This window comes from Populus euphratica, unplaced genomic scaffold (assembly GCF_000495115.2).
Source record: "Populus euphratica unplaced genomic scaffold, PopEup_1.0 scaffold23.1, whole genome shotgun sequence".
NCBI classification, from domain to species: Eukaryota; Viridiplantae; Streptophyta; class Magnoliopsida; order Malpighiales; family Salicaceae; genus Populus; species Populus euphratica.
The window spans coordinates 980897-989913 of record NW_011499892.1 but is presented as its reverse complement, the minus strand read 5'-3'; the positions used below and the strand labels follow the sequence as shown (position 1 = coordinate 989913).

Here is a 9017-nt window from a genome sequence, read left to right as displayed (position 1 = left end):
AAGTTTTTGGGATTTCCTCAAGAAAATCCTACAGAGATTTATATCGATAATCGATCAGCGATTGCATTGGCAAAGAATCTGGTGTATCATGAAAGAAGTAAACATATTGATACCCGTCATCACTTTATCCGAGAGCATGTAAAGAACAAAGAAGTCGAGCTGATATCCTGCAAGACAGATGATCAAGTTGCAGATATCTTTACCAAGCCATTGAAAAGAGAAGTATTTATCAGATTGAAATTCATGCTTGGAATGACATCCCTCGATTGAGTTTAAGGGGGGGATTTGTTGAAGTAAACTCAATCCAGAAGGTCAAGGAAGGCAGCCACCAGCTGTCACCGCCCAGCCACCAACCGACCAGCCACCAGCCGCCAGCTGCCAGCTGCATGCCGCTTTCACACCGTCGGCCACAACCGCCTTCACACTTGAAGGTTGAATTTTCTTGTTTTGATTTCATGTATAAATAGATAGCTAAGCTTATGCAATTATGTGTGGAGAGATTGAGAGAAACACTAGAGAGAAAGAGAGAAAGAGAGAGGGGTTGTTGTAAGCTTTTGTTTATGTTATTGTAAGCTTTATTCTTGAAATAAAAGAGTGTGTTTTATCCCCTCCGAGTGTTTCAAAGCCACCACAAGTGGTTTCTCCCACCAACAAAAGTTGCCTACGACTGGGTTTCTGACGTGTCATTGTAGATAGATAAGGACAAGATCGGTTCTGTCAAGTGAAGGAGAGGGAGAGGGAATATCACTTGGTTGAAGGGTGAGTGGCGGCCTCTGTAGGTGTGGTGTCGGGGAAAGGCCGACCGATTTGATTATGTTGGCATTGTCGTGCTTGGGCTGCTAGTATGGGAGGAGACAAGGGCTGTAAGATGATATGATAACCATATAAGGGGGGGAACGACAATTGTGGCTTGGTATTATGGTTTTTTTAAAAGGGAGGAAGCCTACCGACCTCAACAAGGAAAGAGGGGAAGATGGCAATAGGAATGTCTACTATATTTGTCTTGGCTGAGAGGCCAAGGGAGGGACGAGGGAGATCAAAGGTGACAACCTTGATCTTCTAGTTTTTTTTCAAAAGGGAGGAGGGAGATGGCTGGGTAAGGATAAGAAGACAAAGGCATGAAGAGAAAACTAGGGATGGGGGCCTTCGCTTGCAAACTTTGAGAAGATGATTTTATGGTTTTTTTGTCTTTATGGTTTTTTTATAGCTCCTCTGTCTCAGTTTCAAAATTACCCTCTTTCTAAATTTTATCCTCCTCTACTTGTTGTGTGTAAAGTGACCTCTATTTATAGGTAAAGTGGGTCAATTCTCAAAACATATTGGTCCTTCAACTTTTTTATTTTTATTAATTTTGATTTTTTTATTGTATTTTTGAATGTGAGCAATATCAACGTCGATTCAATAAGAAAAATCAATTATTGTAAAATTAACGCGTTAAAAGTTGAACGCGTTCAAAATACTTTTGAAAATTTAAATTTTTTTGAGATAATATTGAAAATGTTAAAAACAATACAAATATATCAAAAATATATTTTTTGGGGGTTTTAATTGTTTTTTTTGCTATTTTAGTTTTTTTTTTAAATTATCAAAAATATAGATAAAAAATTAAAAAAAAATTATCAAAAATATAGATAAAAAATTAAATAGCAAATGAACTAAATGTTTTTTTAAGGTCCAAGCATCAGTCTCACCAACCATGTAGGACGTTACCTTAAAGATCGCAGGAAAAACCATAATCATCCTAAAGAAAATCACCATTGCATGTGATCTGCACCTTTTTGCAAATTTATGACTATAATATAATATGTTAAGATTTACCAAGAAAGCAAACAAGGCATAAACGGAGAGAGAATTAAGATGGTATATATATACTTTTATTTTATTTATTCAACACATAATATCATGTTTTGGTTAGTACCATATAAAAAAACAAATATAAAAGAGATATAAACGTATTTAGTTGGAGGGATAAAGACAATATAAGATAAATTTATTTTTAGGATAATTTTAAAATAAATTCATATTATTTGAGAAAAATATTTTTTGTTTATAAAATAATCAAGTATCAAAACTCAATAAAAAAAAATCATTCAAATTCTCATAATAATAATAATAAGAACTCCCATTTCCCAGGAAGCACAATAAATTCATGAATCCAATTGCCGAGTCCTCTTATATTAAGCAAATGTTAAGGCAAGCCTACCAAAGAATGTCGCTAGTCCAGAAGTTTATCTGGGACAGCTGTAGAGACTGATAAATGGAATTGCCCTGGTGGTTATAATTATTTTATAATTATAATTTTTATGTTAAAATATATATTAATAATTTTTTTATTTTTTAAAAAATTATTTTTAATATTATTACATTAAAATAATTTAAAAATACTAAAAAGATATTAATTTAAAATATAAAAAAATATAAAAAAATTATTTTTTTTCAAAATGCTTTTAAAACACATAAATAAATAAATTCTTGTAATTCACTGTTATTTTTAAATTGTTTTTTATTTAAAAATATATTAAAATAATATTTTTAAAAATTTTAAAATTTAATCTCAGCAATAACGTACTAACCAATCTAAATACACACACACACACATAGAAGATAGTAGGGATTAGGAGAACCTGAGAGGGAGAGGAGGGCTTTGGTTTGGATTGGAAGATGGACCACGGTGTCGGTGGTGCTGTTGTTGAAGAGAATGGGATTGCTTGGTCTTGGCTTGTCAACAGGAGGGGGGAAAGGAAGGTATTGTGGTTAAGAAAGTTCCAGGAGAAGTAATGCCACGTTTATTTTCATGGCAGGAAAGTGTTTTATATATATATATATATGTATGTATGTATGTATGCATGTATGTATGTATTGTTTTGCACATTTCAAGCAATGAAGTGATGTAAAGTTGTTTTTTTAATTTTACAGGTTGAGTCCAGTACAACTCTACTGCTGGCTACTAGAGTGTCTTTGTGGAGCTCTTCTGCTAACTACTCCAGTCTCCGGAATGGCTCCTCCAAACTCCCTCTGAGAACTGTTGTTGCAAAACAGGCAAGCATTTTTAGTAGATGTGGTGTTGTTATTGTGGTTATATATATATTGAAATTTTTATGTTATATTCAGAAGAGGAGTGATTAGGAATGCTACTATTGAAGAGATCGAAGCGGAGAAATCTTTGATTGAGGAAGATGCTGTAAGTGTGTTTGATGCTCAAATTTACTTTCAGAGAAGACTAGCATAGTTGCGTTCCCGTGGAGTGCTTTTTGAATATTTTTGTATTTAATTATACAATAATAAAAATTGGCATTCGCATGAAATATAAGGAATAAAATTATGGAGGGAAAATGTCTTCTTAGTTTTAGAGAAGATTTTTTTTTTCCGCCAAATATTATAAGGTTATGGAATTTTGTAAATCCAGCGCTACTCATAATTTTAATTCCGAGAGGACAGGCAGAGCAAATCCATCCATGGTGGATAAGATTGAGGAATGGGTGTGTGTTTAGGTTAACTTGACTTTGTTTATGATTCTTTCATGTAAATGATGTGCTTGGTGTGTCCAAACATGCCATGATTTGCGTTTGTGAAGTTTTTGCTGAATCTTTATTGAGATTAAAGAGACCATGCTGTGATAGACATTGAGTAATTAAGTATTTCTACAAGAATCTTGACTGTACAATCTATGTGATGCATAATCTATTGTTAATCTCCTTCTGCTTACCCTATGCCAGTCTCAGGATGCCTTATCCAATCCTTGATCGCTTTGCTGTCGGCCAGTTATTAAGGAAACTTCCTTCAGCTAAGAACCTAGCTTATAAAGCATTATTATGAAAGGTGGTGGATACGATGAAAAGACAACCTTAATTTATTATTTATTCCCCTGTCTCTGGGCAAGTATTGCATATTTATGGGTTTAGCTGATTGCTTTTGATACTTTGACATGAAGAGAAACATGACATATTTTGATACTTGACTCCACTTGAATGTAAGTGGTCTATTTTATTAAGGTTAAATCTGATTTCTGTTTGGATAAGTATAAAGCATGCTTAGTAGTGCTTGAAAATAATCAAGAATATAGAGTAAATTACAATAAAACTTTTGCTCTAGTGGCTAAAATGACCACCATCTACATAATTTTGGCTATTGTTGCTTCTTAAAATTGAGGTTTGCACCAAATGGATGTTAAAAATACTTTTTTTCATAGGGTTCTCAAGGAAGATGTTTATATTCGTCCTTTACTTTCTACTCCTACTTATACAGTGTGCAAGTTGTATCATATGATCTCAAATAGGCTCCTCCTGTATGGTGTGAAAAATTCACTTCTATCCTACTCGAAGTTTGCTTTCTCAAAAGAAAATATAATACATCTTTGTTTCTTCACAAAACTTAGGTTGTGGTTGCCATTCTCTTGGTGTATGTTGATGACTGAATTATTATGGGTACTGATTCAACTCTGATCTCCCAATTAAAGTAGTATTTACATGACTCTTTTCACGTGAAAGATCTGGGATTCCTTGTGTATTTTCTTGGTTCAGAAATTACTGCTGATTCCATTATGTTTTTTTGTCACAGCACAAGTATGCCCAGTATTTGGTGGCTGTTATTGGTCTTTAAGACTCTACCTGTGAAACCCTGGAAATTTATAATTTAAATATGCAGATGTGTAAACCCTCATGTAAACATAAGACTGAAAGTGATATGATTTCAATAAGTGATGGAAACAAAGATTAGAAATAATAGATAAATAATGATATATAATGGAAGCGATGACCTTTATAAAATAAATTTTGGTTTAGAATTTATAAGGACAGATAAATTGGTAATGTGTTTTGATGAATAAAATAATGAAAAAAATAAAAGAATGTTTCTAAGAAATAAGTGAGGTAGTAAAAAATACATTATAATAAAAGATAGTGCAATAAAAAGGGTAGGACTATAGGTGCAAGCACCGATTAAAAATTAGTGATGTTATTTTAAAATGGTGATAAGCTCGATAAATAAATAAAGGTGAAGATTCTAAAATGAATATATTCAAAAATAATAAAATGACCTTAAAAGTTTAGAAGGAGAAAGTTGGAAATTGAAAAGGATTTTCAAGGGATGAAAATCCTCTTTGCCTAAAATTTTAGCTATAAAGAAGGGACTATTGTGATTATTGATTTTGAGCCTTAAAACAAAATAAGTTGGAGTTGGCTTCTTCATAAAAGTTGAATTTTTATGTTTAGCCTTTCATAAAGATAAATCACGCCCAAAACTCAGTTTTATAGCTTTAGTTATATATTGATATGTATCAAACTTGTGATGTTGTTGGAATGAATAAGAGTATCATGCATGCAACAATATACCTTAATTAGTTAGGATGATGTTTGAACAAATATGAGTATCTTGCGGGCATTGTTATGTAGTGAATTAATTTTGTTATTATTTGAATAAATATAATGACCTTACATAGATAGTCATCGAATTTGTCATGATAACCTTGGAATAGATGTAATTATTTTACACACCTCAGTATAGATTGGGTATACACAATGACTTAGAGATTAGGGGAGAAGTGATAGATAATTGGTCACTATAGTGTCAATGGCTAAGGATATATTACAATGATACTCAACATTACGATGAGGGTGACCAAGGTTATGTGAATAATGCTTGGTGATCTTAGTGTCGATAACTAAGTTTGGTGTGAAAGATACTTAATAACTGTGGTTACAATGCATATGACATTACAAAAAAAAATGAATTGGTATGAATGGAAAATTCAGGTGACATTAGCTATCCGAGTTTAGATAGCTAATAGTATCAATGAGGTTTCATTGGTACTGGCATTTCAGACGATGTTGATTAGCTATTCAAGTTTGGATAGCTAATGGTATTAATGATGTTTTATTGGTACCGGCATTTCAAGTGACATTGATTAGCTATCCTGGTTTGGATAGATAATGGTATCAATGAGGTTTCATTAATACCGACATTGCAAACAATATTGATTGGCTATTCGGGTTTGGATTGCTAATGGTATCAATGAGGTTTCAATGATGCTAACATTTCTTAAATTGATTAGTCGATCCTGAAAAATTAGGTTACTAATAATGTTAGTAAAGATTACTAACATCGGCGTGGTTACTCCGGATTCAGTGAAAAAGATAAGTTGATTGATTATTCTGGGTCAAGAATAGTTAATGATGTCAATGGGCCACATTGGTATTGGCAACCATTTTTGGTGTGATTTACCACTCTAGGTAAGGAGGCTAATAATATTAAGGGTCCTAACATCAGCAACTTTGTTGGTAAACTAGATATGAATAAGATTTGATTAACTATTCCGGAGAAGGAATAGTTAATGATACTAATTGGTTGTGTTGATATCAGCACGTGAATATAATGGACTAGTCTAGCCCAATATTAGAAGAATAATGATACTAATGAGATTTATTAGTGCTGGCGATTACCTTCTAGAAAATAAAAAGAAAAATGTTGATTAGTTAATCCAAAAGAATGAGATAAACTAATGATATCAAGAGAGGAATATCTTGGTATAAAGCGAGAATTGATTTATAAAGAGATGGTGTTTAAAAATAGTTGAGTTGTGTTGAGATTTCCAAGATGAAATTATTCTTAACAAATGAGATGATATTAGATGAATATTGGTAATAAATGGAAAATGCATGTTGTAAAAAAGGGTTATATCTAATTTTATGTCTCAAAAGAAATTCTATGGAAATTATTACCTATCATTGTTATTGTTTGTTACTACATTTTTATATTATATGTACCCGTTAATTTCTATTTTGAGGTCCATCAGGGTCATGCCGGGAATGATATTAGTTTAGTTACCTTTTGCTTTTGACCATGTAATTATTTGTAAATTAAAAGTCTTATCTCCTAAAACTTGAAATGTATTATTAATCCATAAATTTGAATGTATGACTTTAATCTAATGTTTGTAACTCTAAGTATCTATTTCTAAGTATCTATTTAACCATGAATGTTTATAATTGAAATTGAATTTTTCATTTTAATTATATTATATGATGTTATTGAATAAGATGTTTTATGTTGATGATAATGAGTTGGGTTGAAATGCAGGACCATTAGATTGGAATGTTAATTAAAATTGGAAGTGTAATGTGATTTTGTTGATAACTTGGAACTTCTCAATGTAGAGGAGATTTTGTTGAAATTTTGGTAGAAATTTTGGTGGAACATGTTGGTTTATAGCTTGGTCTATCTAACAATCACTACATTTGATATTTCTTATGCAGTTCAATAGTTTAGTCAGTAGATGGCCTCTCCTCAACAACTTCATATGGTTGCAGTATGACGAATCAATCATTCACTGTATTCATGGCACAACTTTGTGGGGGGTTTTGCTCTCTCACTGGTAGTGCACTTCATCTTGTAGTATACAATGATGTTGATTATGCTGGGTGTAGTGACATTCGATGTTCTACCATGATTTGATGCATGTTTCTGTCCGGCCATTAGTTTTTGGAAAAGCAAGGAACAAACCATGTTTCTAAGTCCTCTACTGAATCCAAATAGAGAGTCATGTCCCAAGCTTGTGCTAAGATACATTGGTTTTGAGGGTTATTGGCTGAACGTGGCTTCTTTCTGGGTGGTCTTACTTCCCTTTATTGATAACATTAGTGCCAATTTTTATTTTAGTCGTTTCATTTCAAGTGGTGTGCTGATGGACATGAACCGTCTTCCAGGATTATTTGAAGCTTTAACAAAATCCGATGCGTTATGTAGATGTGCGAGCTTCCTGCCCAGCGCTCTATTTTGGGATGTACCGTCCACACCTCTCCAAAAACGTACTTTTCTGAAAAGTAAATGGGATCTCGGTGGGATATTTTCTTCTGGAATGAAGGATGAAAGACGGGTCCGTATGAGTCTTTGCTATTCATTTGTAGAGCACTGCTCTAACTTTTCTTTGAGGATCCGTTTGTTCACGATAGACGTTCATTAACTTGAGGAATCATCAATATGATGTTGTTCTAAATGAACAACGATGTCAGATTTTATCCCATTTGATTTTCTCAACATTCCTTCATCTGAAATTACACGTGATGCTGTGAGAGATTCTACAGGCATCAGATGGCGTGTGGTTCGCCGTAGTGTGTCCCTTCACTAGCACTCTAATTTGTACTATATGGACCAGACCGTGCTACGCCTAAAAGGAGATTACGACTCATGGGCTTCGTTTTGGGTCAGAAGTCAGAACAGGCCGTGGACATGATTACGAGTTTTGTCGAGCTCAATGGGCAAAAGAATCTTCTCTCCTGTCTCTGGAGTACATTATAGGACTATGATCTCATGTGGATAATAGCCCCAATAATATGCCCCTCAGATTCGAAATGATTGGCGAGGAGGAGGACCAGTGGACCACCACCTATGGTGACGCCAAGGGAGCTTGTTCTGATGATCGGTTCCTTTCAGACCAAGTTTGCAACCTTGGATTCATAAGCAAAGTGATACGCCTTTGACGAATGAAGATAGTTGTTTTGCTTACATGTAAAGGAGGGATCTGTTCATGAGCATCCATCTGTTCATGAGCATCCCCTTCTTTTAATGGGGTGATTTAGATATCATGCCCATCCACCCATCATCATCGCCATCAATTGTGCTATGTGGACAGGGCTGTCATCTGGGGACCGAGTTGAGATGGTGCTCGAGTAGAGAAAGTGGGACCCAGTTTCAACGGTTTGTACCTCCTCTCCAAAGCACAAATCATTTTCCGTGTGCCCGTGTCTCGCTCATTCTTTCTAGCGTGTAGCCCCGGCCAATAAATTGTGGAAGCTGTGAGTTTCCGTTGATACTGGAATAATTTGCTCAGCTTAATCTCTTGCCTTCGGCACAGGGCACTCGGAATTTTTGCGTGGATTTTAAATATTTATCGAAAAAGAAATTATGTCAAATCGAAATGTGGATTAATGGCTGTGTCAATTTTGTTCTCATAGCGTCAAAGATGCGATCTTTGTGTGATTCTCTCATGTGAGAGAATAGAATTCTATTATGACCCACGATTT

The 9017-nt window shown here is 34.1% G+C and overlaps 1 long non-coding RNA gene across 1 annotated transcript; it reads left to right on the top strand.

The window, feature by feature from the left end:
* Nucleotides 1-2865: 2865 nt before the first annotated feature.
* LOC105131433 (uncharacterized) lies at nt 2866-4611 on the top strand. Its single transcript, XR_843437.1, has 3 exons — nt 2866-3039; nt 3112-3181; nt 4558-4611. It is a non-coding gene; the product is annotated as an uncharacterized LOC105131433 (long non-coding RNA).
* The last annotated feature ends 4406 nt before the right edge of the window (nt 4612-9017 follow it).